This window comes from Protopterus annectens, chromosome 6.part1, assembly GCF_019279795.1.
Source record: "Protopterus annectens isolate FY-2018-M chromosome 6.part1, PAN1.0, whole genome shotgun sequence".
NCBI classification, from domain to species: Eukaryota; Metazoa; Chordata; order Ceratodontiformes; family Protopteridae; genus Protopterus; species Protopterus annectens.
The window spans coordinates 267,051,841-267,069,888 of NC_056738.1; the positions used below are offsets into that span (position 1 = coordinate 267,051,841).

General features: G+C 45.8%; 1 protein-coding gene across 1 annotated transcript in view; it reads left to right on the forward strand.

Annotated features, from left to right (window-relative positions):
* Positions 1–18,048, forward strand: part of UBE2F (ubiquitin conjugating enzyme E2 F (putative)) — a 2,002,640-nt gene that overhangs the window by 221,978 nt on the left and 1,762,614 nt on the right. The gene's annotated exons all lie outside the window — the stretch shown is intronic.

The following is an 18,048-nucleotide window of genomic DNA, read 5'->3' on the forward strand; positions in this document are numbered from 1 at the left end:
ACAGTGACACAGAAGTGATACCCGGGGTAAACCTACGATCTCCCATCCACTCATCAAGATTCCTCTTGAAGAGAGACAATGAGGGACTCTGCCTAACCTGGACTGGGATTTTATTCCAGAGTGAAGGGAGCCTCTGGGTTATGAATCTGTCCCTCCAGCATGTCCTATTTATTTCAGTGCTGAGGTTCAAGTCTCTCGAGCGCGTGGCTTGATGGGATTTGGATTTTCTGAGGTGCAGCATGTCCATTAATTCCGGGTTGGACATGGCTTTATACATCAGGCACAGATCGCCTCTGAGCAGGCGGTATACCACTGAGTAGAGCTGGAGTTTCTTTAACTGGGCAGCATATGGCATCTGTTTGAGCCCTTTGATCCTCTTGGTGTGGTACTTTTGGGGTCTTTCCAGTTGCTGCAGGTGTCTGGTAAGGTACATCCCAAAAGGGGCATTGTACTCAATTATGGGCCTGATGAGGGATGAGTAAAGAGGCACAGTGACGTGCCCTGATCTAGATGTGAATCCCTTCATGATTAGGTGGGCTATATAAAATGTTCTTCTAACCACTTTGGCCACGTGGTTGTCAAATGAGAGATTGCTATCAACTTGGGTCCCCAGGTCCCTAATTACTTCTTCTGTACTTAATGGATTACCACCTATGTGGTAATTTGTGGGCACTTTGTTTTTGCCAAAGGGGATGACTATACACTTTTTGGCGTTTAGCTTGAGGCCATGGCTCTGTCACCAGTTGTCTGTTTCTATGAGGCCCTTTTGGAGGATGCTTGTGTCGGCTGGAGAGTCGATTATGGTGCCCAGTTTGCAGTCATCTGCGAACTTGGTCAGCCACAGTCCTTCCGTGTTGGCCTGTACCTCCGAGAAATATATACCGAACAAGAGAGGTCCCAGGACTGAGCCTTGTGGGACGCCACTTGTAACTGGTTTGGAGTCTGACATGGCTCCAGCAATTCTAACCATGTGGGTTCTGTCCTTGAGCCAGTTTGCAACCCATCTAGTGACATAGAGGTTTATATTTAAGCTGGTGAGCTTATCTATAATGGCTGAGTGGGGTATTGTATCAAAGGATTTTGCGAGGTCCAGGTAGGCTGTGTGGACCACCTTCCCCTCGTCAATGGCCTTGCTGACTGTTTCAAAGAAATCAACCAGTTTTAAGAGGCAGGATCTGCCCTTAACAAAGCCGAACTGGGTAGGATCCAGTGTCTGTAGGTCCCCAATGTCTTTATTTATGAGGTCCATGATGATCTTTTCCATAGCTTTGCAGACCAAGCTAGTCAGGCTTATGGGGCGATAGTTTCCAGGATCCGTTGATGCACCACCTTTGTGGGGAGGGACCACTGTTGCTGTACGCCACTCTTTGGGAACATATCCTGTAGTAAGGCTGAGATTGAACAGTAGTTTTATGTTTGGGTTTAGCTCTTCTTGGAGTTCATGTAGGACGCAGCCCGGGACACCATCTGGTCCCATTGATGCTGTTTTATTTGCTTTGGAGAGGGCGGCTCTTACCTGAGCATCTGAGATGTCAGGGGGGCAGCATTCTGCTGGGATAGATATTTGCCCTTTTGGTGGGGAGGGGGTGGAGTTTGCGCTGAACCTGTCAGCTAGGATGTTGCCAATGTCTGTGGGTTCGGTGTATTTTGTCATTTAGGACTAATTCTGAGCATATCTGGGAATTCCCGCCCAGGTTCCCAACATAACTAAAGAAAGCCTTGTGATTATCCTTAGTGTCCTGTGCAATTTTTCTCTCGAAGCTGGCCTTAAACGATTTTATGAGTGCCTGTAGTTGTTTGCTAATACTGATCAGAGATGCCTTCCCTTTTTGGGATTTTGCTCTATCCTGTAGTAGCTTCCTCCTTCTATTGTATAGTTTGTTTATGGCTGGGGTCCACCAGACAGGACGTCTGCCTTTGGAGGATTGGGGTCTTGGTTTTATTTGGGATTGCAAGATCCATGCATTCCTGAAGGTGTTCATAGAATGCGTTTATAAAGGATTCTGCAGTCTGGGCCATATTTTCCACAGGCCCGGGGGCTTTGAAGGATTCCACCTCGGTTTTGAGGAGTGTGAAATTTGCTTTAGAGAAGTTTTTCACTGTGGTTTTCTGGGCAGGGGGTGGGGTCGGGATGTGAATATCCAGTGAGATTAGTTTATGGTCTGATCTTACCAGTGAGGGATACACTTCTGGTCTGGAGCATAGAGTCCCCATGTTGGTGATGATCAGGTCCAGTATGTTTTCCCCTCTTGTGGGAGTGGTAACAAGTTGTTCCATAGCATTTGAGTTTATAAATTCTAGGAACCTTTGGGCTAGGGTGTTGGAGCTAGAGTAATGCTCCCAGTCTATGTTTAGGTAGTTGAAGTCGCCCAATATAATGGTGTTTGGAGAGACCTTCATATTTTCCAGTGTTTTCAGGAAGGCCGAGTGGGCTTCCTGGGTTTGGGAGGGTGGTCTGTAGCAGGCTATAAACTGGAAGGCAGTTTTATCCACTGTTAGTTGCACATGGATAGTCTCTGATGCTTTGTGCTGTGCCACCAACCTGGAGGTGTGGGTATCTTTGACGAATATTGATACTTCCCCTCCTTTTGTGGTTCGGTCCAAGTTTTGGGGCCGAAAAGCATGGTATGAGGTATAACCTGGTAGTGCTGGGGTGCTCTTGGGAGCCTTGAACCAGGTTTCTGTTACTGCACACATATCTATGTTCTCCATGCTAAGGAGAGTTTCGAGTGCGTGCATCTTGAGGTTTAGACTTCTGGCATTGAGTAGCATTACTCTTAGTTTCTTATCCCTTGTGATACCTATGGAGGTGGGTTTGTCTTTTGAGCCTTGCTTAAAAAGGCACTATGGGGGTAGCAAGAGCCTTTGCCAATATCCAAAGCCCAGGGTGACAGGTGCAAGCCGTCCTAGCGAAGCATCGTGGCTTGTCGAGCATGTCATCCCAGGCTGACAGGCATTGGATCCCCTTTGAATGACACCAATACTTAAGCCAATTGTTGAAATTGATCATCTTGTCTTCATATTGTGGCATCATTCTTGGTGAGGGTAAGATGCTACTCAAGGTCAGGGTCATACCGGCCTGGGCTACATGCTCAGAGAGCTCCTCTGTCTCTCTTCATGTAGTCCATGGAGGTACGTCTCAGGTCATTCACACCAGCATGGACAATGACTGAGTCATATTTGTACTTGCCTTGGAGTGACCTGAGTGCTTGTGTTATGTGGCGGATCCTAGTGCCTGACAGGCAGCTCGCCATGACCTTCTCCTTGTTCAGCCTGGTGAGCAGGATGTCAGTGTGCCTGACGATAGTCACCTATTACAAGTGTATCAGGTGTGTTGTTTAGCCTTAAGGGCTGTGACTGTTCGGCACACTGGCTTTGTGAGCTATGTGTTGCACATGTTTTGTTTTGGGGTAGTGGTTGCTTGGGTGTCTGCTTTGAAGGTCTCTGCTGCTTAGGCAGATTTTTATTTAGAGCCTCCGAGTATGGTTTTGTGTATTTATGTGTTTGGTTTGCTGTCATGGTAGGTCTATGTGAGACTGGAATTGTAGTGAGTATGGTTTCCTTCTCCTCCTGACTGGTTACGCCAGTACTGAGTTGAGAGAGCTTAGCCTCCAGTTTGGCTATATGGTTGCATCTCTCACATGTGTTAGAATTTGTTGGGAGGAGGAGAGGGTTGTCTGTGTACATGAGGCAGTTGTAACATTGCCTCAAGATTCCAGCTGGACCGGAGAGTAGATCGACAACTGACCTTTGGACATGCTGGGATAATATTGGGAATTCCTAAAAAAGGGCCAATGGGGAACAAGGTACTCAAGGGGAGTTTATGAGGGTGTAGTGCTTTTAAATTTTTAGTGCTGACTTAGTGAGCAAGTGCCAGGTAACTTAAATGCAATGTGTTACAGGTAACTTAAATGCAGAAACGACAAACAGTAACTTTCTTTCAAGTGATACAAGGAAATAAGTACAGTAAGCAATGCAGATATCACTAGGGATCCACAGAAGAGATGCTTTGATTTTGCATGACACTACTTTGGTAAGAAATTTAAATTTAATTACACTATGCCATCGGAGCAACCGACTACCAGCGTGCATAAAAAACGCAAAGATAGACAGGCAGCCTAGATCCAACCCAGACTCCGAGGTCTCGGCTGGGCTGGTTGCCGGTTCTCCGGTTTTCAGTGAGGCGCCTACACAGCCCCTGGCGACTGCAGAATTGGAACCCCAGACCACTTCGGATTCTCAAGCAGAGAGTTCTAGGCTGACACAGCCATTTTCTTTAGGCCCTACCGACAACATTGCAGAAGGAGAAGCCGGTGCTGTGGAAACACCTTCGGTTACAGAAGGTGTCTTCAGACTGACTACTCTCACCATAAAATCTTATGCTAAGCTTAAGACTCCTCTTAAACCAAAAAAGACCGCTCATCAGTCTCCAGTACAAGGCCCCATGCCTAAGAAACATGCTTAAAATAGCTGAAGATTTGATTTCTTTAATCAGGGGTTCCCTACCCCCCCCAGACAAAAGGCCTAGACAAGAGGAGGATTATGCCTCCTCTGATCAAGTGTCTATTTCCTCAGGTTCCTCTGAGGAACAGGATTACTCCTTTCCCCCTTATGAAGATTCTGATGCTGAAGATTCCATTCCCTCAGCTTCTCCCCCTGAAGACTATTCCTTTGGGGAAACCTTACATACCATGAGGGAACATTTCCACTGGGAAGGTCAGGACTACTCTGACTCAAAGAAAAGGCTCCGAGAGTTTGTTTTACTCCCCCAGCACAGACCACTTATTATCCCTCCAGTTTTAGACATTGTGGATGATGTTTACTTAGAGTGCCTAACTCACACAAAATTCTTTACAAAAGCCCTGTTGCTGACCCAGAGACAATCTCCCAGGGTCCCAAAGGGGCTAAGGCTTCTATGGCTAAAAATCCTGTACCCTCTGAAAGGGACTCCAGAGCACTAGATATGTGGGGGAAGAAGGTTTACACGTCCGCTACTCAAGCTATGAGAGCACTAAATTGTCAATTTCACATGCTGAAATACCAGCAATTCCTAATTTCTCAAATAAAATAAAAGATGAGCACGCACCCTCAACAGTCTGAATTCAAGGAAATGCAGGATCTGTTGCATGCAGTTGAACAGGTGGGCAAACATACTTTACAATGTGGATTTGATTCCTTGGAAGCTTCCTGTAGAGCAGCTGTTACTGGGTTTGTTATACGTAGGCATGCTTGGTTAAAGGAACAAACTCTGCCTGATCATGTTAAAGTTACAAGATGCACCCTTACAGCAGGATGTGTTATTTGGGGTTAAAGCAGAAGAGGTTTTAAAGAAAATGGAGGATAAGGCAAAATCTGTGGAGACGGTCAAAGATTTCTTACAGGTACAACCCCCACGCTTCAGCAGAAATTGGCCAAAAAAAATTGGTCCTTTCCAGCTTCTGACAGACCACAGAAGGGTAAATACAGATGCCCAAGGGGCAGAGGTCAAGCACAAATCCCTTACAAACCTCGCCATTGGGGCACTGCAACACAGAAGGGAGGAGGAGAAGACAGGCCCCAAACTACTAGAAGACAAACACAATGACTTAACCCTCAAACTGCCAAGCAAGTCTCTCTTGGCAGCTCCCTTGTGAGGAAAATTAGCACTTTTTGCAGACAACTGGCGCATCATCACAAAGGACAAATAGGTCCTAGACATTATCTCACAAGGATACAGATTCCATTTCCACACCTTGCCAAGGATAAAAGGAATGCCAAACCTGCTACAAAATCAATGGGCAGAGGCACAAAAACAAATCACAGCTCTCATGGACATGAGAGCCATTCAACTGGTACCTACACAGGAGCAAGGCCAAGGATCTTACTCAAGGCTCTTTCTAGTCCCCAGAAAGGACAATGCATGGAGACCCATTCTGGACCTTTCAATTCTAAACACCTACAATGCATGGAGACCCATTCTGGACCTTTCAGTTCTAAACACCTACTTGTAAGTACCCAAATTCAAGATGCTAACACTACAGCAGCTTCTTCCCATGTTGGGCAAGAAGGCTTGCCTAGTAACGTTGGACCTCAAGGAGGCATACCTGCATGTCCCTATCAGACAAAATTGCAGAAGATGCCTCCATTTCATTGCAGGTTCAACCCATTACCAATTCTCTGCACTGCCCTTTGGCTTATCTACTGCGCCAAGGGTCTTCACAAAATGCCTGGCACCAGTAATTGCATACTGCAGACAGAGGAATTCAAATATACCCATACCTGGACGACTGCCTCATCCAAGCAGAAAGCAAGGACATTCTCTTACAGCATCTGGCTTTTGTAAAACACCTTCTAAGTTGTCTAGGGTACACCGTAAACAAAAACAAATCAAAACTAGTGCCCTCACAAAATATGACATTCCTGGGTGACAGCTTGAATACAACGGCCCAGATGGCTTATCTGACGCCAGACAAACAACTACAACTAACTCAATACTTCAAAATAATGGCAACAAAGACCCAACTCCCTGCAAGAAAAATTCTGCAGGCCTTGGGCTTCATGGCATCTTGCATACTACTTATACCATTTGCAAAACTGCATATGAGGAAATTACAATGGTACCTGGAAAGCGTATGGACTAAACACAGCCACAGCTTTTAAACAATGATACCTCTCATTCCCTGCTTTCAACAGGAGTTTCTATGGTAGTCACAGGCATGTCACCTCAACAAGGGTCAGCCTTTCACCTTACCCCCAGCCAGGCAAGCTATGACAACAGATGCATCGGTCTATGCCGGGGGGCACACATGGCAGGACAGTGCGTTCAAGGCATGTGGACTGCAGATCAAAGAAATCTGCACATCAATCAAAAAAGACATGCTAGCTGTACAGAATGCTCTGACAACCTTCAAGGACTTCTTACATCCAGGACAGCTTATAATAAGGACAGACAACACCACAGTAATGTGGTACATAAACAAGCAAGGGGGTACACACTCCTACCCTCTATGCAGGCAAGCAATGACCTTGTGGAACACAGCACTGGCTTACCAAGTTCAATTACAAGCACAATTCCTGCCAGGAAAAAAAAACACATTGGCAGACAACCTAAGCAGGAACATCATGGATCCCCACGAGTGGAAACTGGATCCACAAGTATTTGCAATGATAACTCAAAAATGGGGGCGCCCAGATATAGACCTGTTTGCCAACCCCCAAAACTATCAGCTATGAAAATTTTGCACAAGGACATTTCACCATCAAGCTTAGAAAGTGGACGCACTCTCATTCAGTTGGAAAATGTTGACAGTATATGCCTTTCCTCCATTGCCCCTTCTCACAAAGGTGCTGCTGAAAGTCAGGATGGAGAGATCCGAATGATACTCATTGCCCCAGACTGGCCACGCCAGCACTGGTATCCATTGCTAAGGAACATGGCCCACGGCCCACCATGGATTTTACCACAAATTCCTCATCTGCTCACACAGCAAGACAGTCAGATTTTACACAGCCAGCTCAAAACCTTAAATTTGGCTGCATGGCAAATCACCTAAGCAACCAGCCAGCTCCTCTTTCACAAGCTGTTATGGATGTCATTCTGGAGGCCAGGAGGCCCAGCACCAGGAAAGCCTACTCAGACAAATGGAAAAGATTTTGTGCCTGGAACCAAGCTAAAGGCCAAAATCCCCTTGAGCCGGACATACCTCAGATTCTACAATATTTAACTGAGATGTTACACAAAGGACTTTCTTTTTCATCTATTAAAATCCACACCTCAGCTATTTCAGCTCACTACAACACGGATCCTCCCTTATTTTCACATCCACTTCTAAGGCAGTATCTCAGAGGGGCCAAAAACATTAGGCCTCCCAGGACAGCACCAACACCAACTTGGAACCTCAACTTTGTTCTGGAAAAACTCACGCTGCCACCTTTTGAGCCAGCTTTCTCAGCTGATTTAAAGTTTATATCATGGAAGACTGCCCTGCTGCTAGCAATTACTTCAGCCAGAAGAGTCTCAGAGCTACAGGCACTAATGGCAGTAGAGCCTTTCCTCATTTTTCATCAAGACAGAGTTTCTCTACGAACTAACCCCTCCTTTATGCCAAAGGTGGTATCCAGTGTGGCTCTAAATCAAACCATCCATTTACCCACCTTCTTCCCAAATCCACAGAACAAAGGAGAAAGACTCTTGCACTCCTTGGACATTCACAGGCAACTATATTACTACTTGGATAAAACTAAGGTTTTCAGAAAATCTGACCAGCTTTTTGTTTCCTATGCTACAGCATCACAAGGAAAGGCTATCTCAAAACAGACCATTTCCAAATGGATAGGACATTGCATACGTTTTTGCTACACCCATCATGGAAAACCAGTTCCTGCTAGCATAAGGCCCCACTCCACCAGGGCAGCAGCTACATCTACAGCCTTCCTCAGGGGGGTGCCAACCAAGGATATTTTGGAAGCTGCAACTTGGAGTTCAGTACACACCTTCACCAAACACCATCACTTACCACTTTACTCTAAGACTAGAGCTGGCTTCGCCACTGCAGTTTTGCAGGGCCTTCTAGCCTCCTCTAACCCTGTTTGACTCCACCTCCCATCCTTAGCTTTGGGATTCAACCCAAGTGTGATGACTGCAGCAGGGTAACACGATGAACATAGTACAGTTTTGTACCTACCATAAATGTAGATGTTCGAGTGTATACCCTGCTGCAGTCCATGTTACCCTCCCTCCATCCGCTCTGACCTAACTGAAACCTTTCAATACCTTAAAATCTGATACAACGTTTGTGGTGTATTTGCTTATAGCTTGAGGGATGTTTTGTTTGTGCTAAACTTTTATTATTGGTACTATCTACTGACCACCTGACATCTGGGACAAGAAAAACTAAAGAAAATGGCGTCGGATGCCTCTTGTTATACCTCTGGCACACTGACGTCAGGGAAGAAGCGACAGCAACCGATGCCGGACCAAGACTTTGGAATTCAGGCAGACTGCGGGACCGCCTGACGACAGGATAACCCAAGTGTGATGACTGCAGCAGGGGTATACACTCGAACATCTACATTTATGGTAGGTACAAAACTGTACCTTATGTACTGAGCTTCAAGAATGTAACCACAGCATACCCTGCTGGAACATACAAGATTAACTTACAAAACTTCAAGAAAATAAGTTGAAATTAAGTGCTTTGCAATGTGCTATAAAAGTTAGTTTCAATGCAGCAGGAAGACGGGATGTCTAGAGCTAGATTTATCTGTTGCCTTGGAGCGAAGTATTTACTATGTTTAAAATGTAGTGTTTTATTGCTTTGTGACTTCCTAGCAGCTGCACATCTGAAAGATATGTACTTCTCACACACAGCAATGTTAAAAATTGTGTTTAGTATCTGTTATCCTGGGAACTGAAGGCAGGTGACAGAGTGATGTCATCTAAGCTGACCCAGCAGTAATGTTTGATAGTAATTTAAGATCTTTCTCAGAGAAAGACTGGGCATTTTGTATATTGTCTTGGACCTAGAAACATCCATTCAGCACTTCTGCCTGCGTGCTGTCTTTTAGTAAGTCTAAGTACAGTAATCTCACTTAGATATAGATAGGAATATAGTAAAACTTAGTGTAGATGTTTTCTGTATTTGAGACTGCCTGCAATGTTTTAAAAATATTTCCTGTGATTCTGAACTCTGTAGTCACTGTGTTGAGTTATTGAGTGCTGTCTTATTCTTTTATTATTATTATTTATTAAATATATTTAAACCTATCTTTGTGGTTGATATTTGTGAGACATATTTAAGCTGTTAGAGTACTTACATATGTATTTGGTGACAATGTACAGACCACTCCTAAAACAGCCTTGCTCTTGGTCACACTTACCATTTGGATAATAGTAACATTACACAGTAGGATTGGGAACCCTTTGATAAGGGCCTTAAGTAGCTGATAAAGAGGGGTTGATGGTAGTGATAACTACCTTATAGTCTGGGCAGAAGGGGGCATAGCTAGTAAACCTGAGCCTGCCTTTCCCAGGTAGGTGTGTGTGTGTTTGTATAAAAATCAAATCCCAAAGTGAGTGTGTGTGTGTGTGTGTGTGTGTGTGTGTGTGTGTGTGTGTGTGTGTGTGTGTGTGTGTGTGTGTGTGTGTGTGTGTGTCAGCTACTTGGGCAGAGACATGACTCAGTGGTTGGACAGAGAGGGTACTGGAGGTCTTGGCTTGACCCCTCAGCTGAGATCTTAACCCTATAGCTGTACCAGTGGGGAGTCTTATTGGGGATCTGGAGAAAGAAGGAGAAACCAGTCCCCCAGACTGACTGTGATCTCTGTGTGCTCTTAAGGGAAATTGTACTTTACTGTGCGTACTTGTAATTCTCCCATTGTGTACGTCCCTCACTGATGCCAGTGGTGAGGATTGAGGCTCCTTGATTACTTTGCCAGTGCATGGGCGTCCACTAGTATTTGGAAGCAGAGAGTTGGCTTTTGCCTAAATTTGCTGTTTTTGCCAATTATTACATTTTTCAGGAGCTTTTGGGTTTATTAGTAATAAATACCAGGGTATCACTCACGTTCCCTGTTCTGATGCATAAAGTATGCAAACTGTTTTTATTTTGTTTTGACTGGTCACATTGCAGTTTTATTATCTTCTTTGTATAGATGACTGTTATCTACATAGGTTTTCATGACCTTTCAGCAGAATTCATTTTGTTTTCCTGCTTTTGTCAGTTATTAGTTTTTGGCCATGTGAAGCCAGCTGTATCGGATTGTTTTCTTTTGAATGTGTCTTTGCTTTAAAATCTGTTATTTCACATTGTTGTAACTAATAATGTAATAGAGTTTTAACTGTTCTTGGAATAATTTTAAACAAGTCAGATTTGGCATTTTAAAAATGTAATGGTGGGCTTAAATTCCTACCTCAGAAGAGGCGCAAACTTTGTTGTTTGTCTGGGGCAGGAATATTTTGGTGCAAGCTGTAAAATTTTATAAAGGTTTTACTAATAGTACTATTAGGATATGAAATATAGGTTTGCAATGGCTAGAAAGAAAGAATCTGTAGTTGAATTTCACTGTGATAACTTCAGTGAAGTTATCTGTAGCAGGATTAGTAGTTGAGCCCAATCAGGATAAGGTTAAGAGACTGGCTGTGTGAATTACATTAAATAAAAATGTGCATAGGATACCAATAAAGAAACACAAAAAGACAAGGATACAGAAAAGATAAGAAGAGAGGGCTGAGAACAGGATCACTTTCTTGCGTTTCTTTCCCCTGCCTTTCATCATACATTTAAGTTTCAAGATACGTTTAAAATACCCAGATACCGAGATGTCAGACAGTACAGGTATAGCCAAGGTACCAATGGAGGTCATGTAAAGATCCTTCCCACACAAATACAGGAAAACGGAGACTGTTCATTCCCAGATGTAAAGTCCTGTCATGTTGTCTTTTCAAAGGCCTCCTTCCCTAAGATCCCTTTAGTTGCTTCTTATCACATTGGATATGGACATAAACAAGATGGTGGAAGAAACCATAGTACAAGTGATTCTGACGGAGGCTTAGCAAATTTTTTTTCTAACAGGAAAAAACAACCAACCTGTGCTGTGTAAACATCTCACCAAACAAATAAACCAGAATAAAATGCAGTCAAAAAAAGTAGAATGATCAGAGAACACCAAGCTCTCAGCATAAAACGAACAATCTTTTATTTTAAAACAACAGAAGCGCTTTCACAGCTCTTGCTGCTTCTTCAGATGTCGGTATAAAAATGCAGTCACACACACAGTTGTTTATACAGAAATTCAACTGGCAAATCAACCAATTAAGCAATTATGTATTAAAAGAATATAAACAGTATATGTAACAAAATTTTAAAAATAAGAAATAAACTTAAAATCAACTAATGCACATAGGTGTATGTAAAGCTCATCTAAAAAGTGTGTTTGTAACAAAGATGCAAGTGAATCAGAAACTCCAGGAAGGAAAATTATCTTTTATTTGAATAACTGATGTCTCTTTGCCCCAGCATGGACGGTTTTAATTGAGATAAGGTAGTCGCTACTATTTCTCTTCTAGTCCTTAATAGTCATGCTGGACACTGTAAAGTCCCAGATGGAAACCACTCAAAACCTCACATTCATTGGATGCACACTGGACACCGTGACTTGCAGAGTTTCTACCTGCAAACAGGATCCTCTCTTTCCAGGAGGAAGGTCAAAGTCTTATTTTGGAGGGTACAGTTCTGACTTCAAATTACTGTCAGGCACTGAGACTAAGAGTTCTACAGTGAACATTTTAAGTGCATTGGTGTCAGCTGACATACCTCTGGTTCACTTAGTTAAGATTTCCAGGGTGTGCAGACATCACCTCAGCTGGTGACTGTATACCTCAAATCTATCTCATTGGCAGCTCATTCCAAGACCCTTTGCCATCACTGGATGTTGCCACAGATGCTTTAGCCCTATGATGGGGAGGTATTGCCAACAGTGGATTGCCTCAGGTGAATGGTCACACAATGAGGCTAGTTTGCACAGCAGTATTCTAGAGATGAGGGCATTCCTCCTTACTTAGCAGACACTACAAGGCTCTCTTCAGGGTGTGATTGCAATGCTGATATAGTACATCAGCAGCTGTCGCCTGCTGATGCTACATGAATGGCCCTTCATTATGTGGAAAGCCTTACTTCACGGGGGAAGCCTTTCTGTGAACTGTTTGCATCCTCAACTATTGCCAAGTGCAGTAGTTTTTACTCCCTCATTCCACTACACGGGGAACTGCCCAGCCCAAGGACATTCCCATTTATTTGTGGTTTCTAGGACTCTTTAATGCTTTATCCCCGTTTCCTGTCATTCAGAAATTCACTCAGGAGTGAACCAGAGCAGAGTCAAGGTAATTTTCATAGCCCCTTTCTGGCCTTACCACCTTTGTTTCATTCTACTTTGTTCTTAGCTCCTGAGAAACCAATCTGTCTAAAACCCTTCAGAACTCTGCTGTCACACCCATCAGTTAAACATTACCCAGTTCTTGAGACCTCCCTTTGTCACACCCATCAGTTAAACATTACCCAGTTCTTGAGACCTCCCTTTGACCACGTTGTTACGCCACTTCCGTTAATAGCCTTTGACCCTTTATACCTTGACAAGGAGGTCCAGATCATTGTCTATCTGTAGACCTAATGCTGTAAAAACATACAAGAGCAAATGGATTCATATTGCTATTTGAACTTTCTAGAAAGGGTTGTATCCCTTTACAGCTTCTGTAACAGGCATGCTGGACTATCTAGCACAGATCTTCAACTCTGGTTTGAGTTATTCTTGTGTTAAGGTGCACTTAGCAGTCATTTCCAACTTTTACCACATAGCTATTTCCTCTTCACTAACCTCCGTGAAGGTATGTAAGGTATTTTCTCAGCTGGCCCCTGTTGATTGGATTTTGTCCCACCTTGTGATTGAAGATCATCTTGGAGATAGTAACACTTCCTATTTTTAAACTGGCAGTCAAGTCAGAATTGAAGTGTCTGTCATTGAAGATGCTACGTCTGGTGTCATTTACATTCACCAAGAGAGTCTGTGAATTGTCCGCCATGATAGTTAACCCTCCTTGTTTGATATTTCACAAAGCAGGGTGTCCTTGTCAACCAGTCCATCTGTCATGCTCTGGTGGCCACAAAGACAAATCCTGATCAGTACTTGGCTCTTATTTCCAGAATATTCTCTAATTGAGGCTAATATTTAATTAATTGTATAGATGTATATTAGATTCTGTTTGGACAGAACCAGATTAAGGAAATATTCCTTGTTGTTGTATCAGGTTTCCAAGAAAAACCTGGGTACCAAAGTTTCTAAGGTGGTGGTTGTTAAATGGCTGTCCAAGTTAATCCAGTTTTGCAGTCCGACATATAATGAGCTTTTGATAGCTGTATGTGAGGGTTCACTCTTCTGGAGTGGTAGCCACCAGTCAATCATGTGTTATTGGGAGATATTTTGAGTCAGCCATGTGAGCTACGCTGAATACTTTTGCAAGACACTATAAGCTGGATATGATGCCTGAGTCTTGGTCTGTCTTTGGGGCTTGTGTTGTTAGGGGCATGTTCCCATTAAGTCCCACCTAGGAGTATTGGCTAATGACTCTGTCCTGCCTGTCATTAAAAATGCAGCAGATCACTTCAGATATGACAGCTAAGAAGTACTTATAACAGCAGACTTGAGTGCTGTACTGTATTCTAGCTGGCATTCCTACCTGACATTCTCCTGGTTTAGATAGGAAGAGTCCTAGGAATGTTTAATTGGACAGATGTTTGTGAGTGTCTCTGCCTGAGTGTGGGCCACAGGAAATCTGGAAAACTGCAGGAAAAGCAATGTATTTTTTGTAGCAGAAAGGAGTATCTGAAGTAGTTAACTTCACTTGATCAGCAACCTGTGGGTATCTGGTCCGTCCTGGATCCAAGCTGGCAGCTTTCAAAGCTAGAGATCCGAGCTCCAAGCTCCACCCCCTTACCCATAATACCCTGCTACCTCCCTCCAGTCCTCAGATCTCGTTTGCCGCGGCTTCTATAAGCACGAGTGATGAGCTCCTTGCGATTAGGTAAGATAAGAATAGGAATTTTCTCTACCTTTTTACGAGTTTAAAAAGTGTGTGTGTGATAGTCTATCCCTTAGACTAGTTTAGTTTAGTTTAGTTTAACTTAAGTGTATTCCCCTTCCCCTTATCTGTGTGTTAGGGAGTGTGATTGTGGTAGACATGGCCACAGGCCCTAAGGCTATCTTTTCCAAATGTTCTGAGTGTGGCCATAAGCTGTCCCCAGCCGATGGCAACACTCAGTGCTGCATTCTGGGGGTTGCACACATTGACATCAGGCTGCCAGATATTTGCTGCCTTTAACCCCCGGGCTCTGAAACAGGAGGAACAAGTTAATCTTAGCAGGCCTTTTACCCGGGGATTCTACTTCTTCCTCCTCTCCCTTAGTGGCGCCAGTCGCAGCTGCGGCTGTTCAGCCAATGGTTCCTGCTCCCCTGGCCGGGACTCAACCTCTCACTGTGTCCCAGGGAGAGAGGGACCCTAGAAAGAAAGAGAAGAGAGATAGAGAGAGGGAGAAAGAGAGAGACAAAGACAGGGAGAGGCATAGGAGCCACAAGCAGCAGGCCGACTCAGCCCCCTCGGCCCCGCCGGCTAAGCATCTCTATTCTCCCTTGAAGGTTTTCCGGGTCCTCCCCCTGTCGGCTCCATTACCCACATTTTTCTCTGGAGCCCGAGGAGGAGCCCTGGCCACCTTCGAGGTCGTCGAGGCGGCCTTCCCGGCCAGCCTCGGCGGCCTTTTCTAGGTTGAGAAGCCTTTCTGATGCGGACATGGACTGGATGATGCGTCGCTTCCTTCAGGCCCAGATGCAGATGGGAGTGCTCTTGCCTCCCCCCCCCCTCCGGGGAGGAGCTCGGCCCTTTTCTTTGCCCCCATTGCTCCTTCTCCGACCCATTATCGGGTTTTGGAGCCATCGGATCAGAGTAGCCTCGGAGCCGGGGAGTCGGCGCCGATAGTAATCTCTACTTTGCCAGCCTTACGTTCAAGTTTATTGGGCCCCTTTTCGGATCCGAGCTCTCAGGGCCATGAGCAGAGCCTAGGATCCGGAGGGGTGAGTGTGTCTTCGGCTCCGATGCGGTCGGAGCACACTTCCCTTTCAGGTCTGATCACTTCGGCTCCGATCCACACCTTGGATCCAAGGGGGCTGCTCTCGGATCCCAGGGAGAGTGGTTCACCTTCAGCTTTCGACGTGATGGAGAGGGTCCGCTCGAGGGATTCGAGGTCCCTGGCTCGTGCTTTGGATCCACCCGCCATTCCCTTGCAGATGGGCCTGTCTTCCCTCATCCAGCCCTAGGGACAGCCTGCATCTACGCCCCAGCTAGTTCCTGTAGAGGAGCATGACCCCATTGGTGAGCCCTCCTTGGACAGTCCCGCCGAGGAGGTCCCTCACAAACGAAAGTGTAAAAGGAGGCACTTGGACTCCCCTGAGTCCCTCACGGAAGACACTGACTTGGAGGAAGGGGAAGGTTCCCCCATGTCACCCCCAAGGACGTCTCCTTTGGGGACATTATGGAGATGCTGCGCATTAGGGGGGGGTGGTCAGCCCAGAAACATTCCTCGTATGAGTCAGTGTTTCTGGAGGCGTTTGATGCAGGCCCATCTACCTCTTGGGTGTCCCCTCCGGCCGACCCCCTGGTAGACCTAATTACTACCAGGGCATGGAAGGAGCCGGACACTGTAGAGCCAATCCCCAGAAGACCAGATAAGATCCTTAGTCCCCCGACAGACAAGACAGCATGGAGTAAATTGGTAGATGCCATGGTGGTGGCGGCTGCCACCAAGAAGGAACTGGCACAGGATAGTCCCTCGGTCCATCCTCCCGACAAGGAGTCTTGGACGATGGATCACATCGGAAAGTGAATGTTTGCTTCAGCCACCTTTTCCATAAGGGCGCTGAATTACTTGGCACACGTGATTAGGCTTCAGCAGGATATAGTAAAAGAGTACGCTGGGTCTCCCCCGGAGTCCATGTCGGCCGAGTACAAACTAACTTTCTCGACTCGCATGGCCACTCAAATCTATATCCAACACTTCTATGCGGCTTCTCTCCCATGCCACAGAGGGGGTGGCCAGAGCCAGCAGAGCAGGTATCACCTTACAGCATCACGCCTGGCTCCGACTTTGCGGAACCCTTCAAGGCATCCTTCGCAAACGCTTCCTTTGACGGTTCTATGCTGTTTGGCAAGACCATCCGTGATACGCTGCTCCAGAGTGAGAAAGATGGGAAGACACTGTCTGCCGTCGGAATTCGCTTCTCGGCTCCTCAAAAGTCCTTTTCCAGGAACCATAGAGGACAAAAGATGTGGTTCCGGAAATCTCAGCAGTCCCGTTACGCTCCAGACCCTTCGTCTTTCAGAGGCAGTGGAGGACAAGGTGGACACCGGCCCAGAGGCAGAGGGGGGCCGAAGAATTTCAGGTCGAGGGAACCTTTTTTTGACCGACCCGCGCAGCAACTCTGAGAGGTTGCCCAACTGCTCCTCTCTGGAGGCAGTCAGGGGCATTTCTTGGAACACCTAGCACATTGGGAATCCATCATGACAGATCGCTGGGTGCTCCGAATAATATCCATAGGTTACTCTATCCCCTTCATAAATCTTCCCCCTCAGTTGAGGCGCCAGAGGGAGGCGGCGGCTTTAGAAATAAAGAAGCTGCTAAGAAAAAGGGCCATCCAGCACATCCCCTCAGGCCAGTCCGGGTCGGGCAATTACTCCAGGTTCTTTTTGGTGCCAAAAAAGACGGGGGACTTGAGACCAATTCTCGACCTGTCTACATTGAACCTGTTCATTGCCAAAGAGAAATTCCAGATGGTCACTCTTCAATCTATTCTCCCCCTTCTGCAGGAGAACGACTGGATGTGCTCCATAGACCTCAAGGATGCGTACTACCACATTCTCATGGACAGGCAATCTGGGAGGTTTCTCCGCTTTCTCTTGGGGGCCAGTCATTATCAGTTCAGCGTCCTCCCTTTTGGCCTCACCACAGCCCCCAGGGTGTTCACCAAGGTCATGGCAGTTGTAGCGGCCCACCTGAGGCTTCAGGGAATACAGGTCTTTCCTTACCTGGACAACTGGCTCATTGCCGCTCCCACCAGGCATCTACTATGCTTAGCCAGGGATTGTTTCCTGCTCTTGGCCCGCCAGTTGGGGATCACTATAAATTATAAAAAATCGTCCCTTCAACCTGTTCAGGTGCTGGACTTCATAGGGGCCAGAATAGACACACTTCAGTCCAAGGCCTTCTTGACAGCAGACAGACTCCGCAATTTAACTCTCCACGTCTTAGCACTTCTACAATCTCCGGGCCCCACCAGCAGAATTAGACCAGAGAGCCCTAGGGTCCATGGCAGCAGCTATCAACCTTTCACCCCTAGCTCACTTGAACATGAGGGTTCTTCAATGGACCTTACAGGTCCAGTGGTCCATCTTTCGACATCCGTTGGACTCCCCGATTCCCCCCGGCAGAGTTTGCAGGGACTCCCTACTTTGGTGGCTCCATTCTCGAG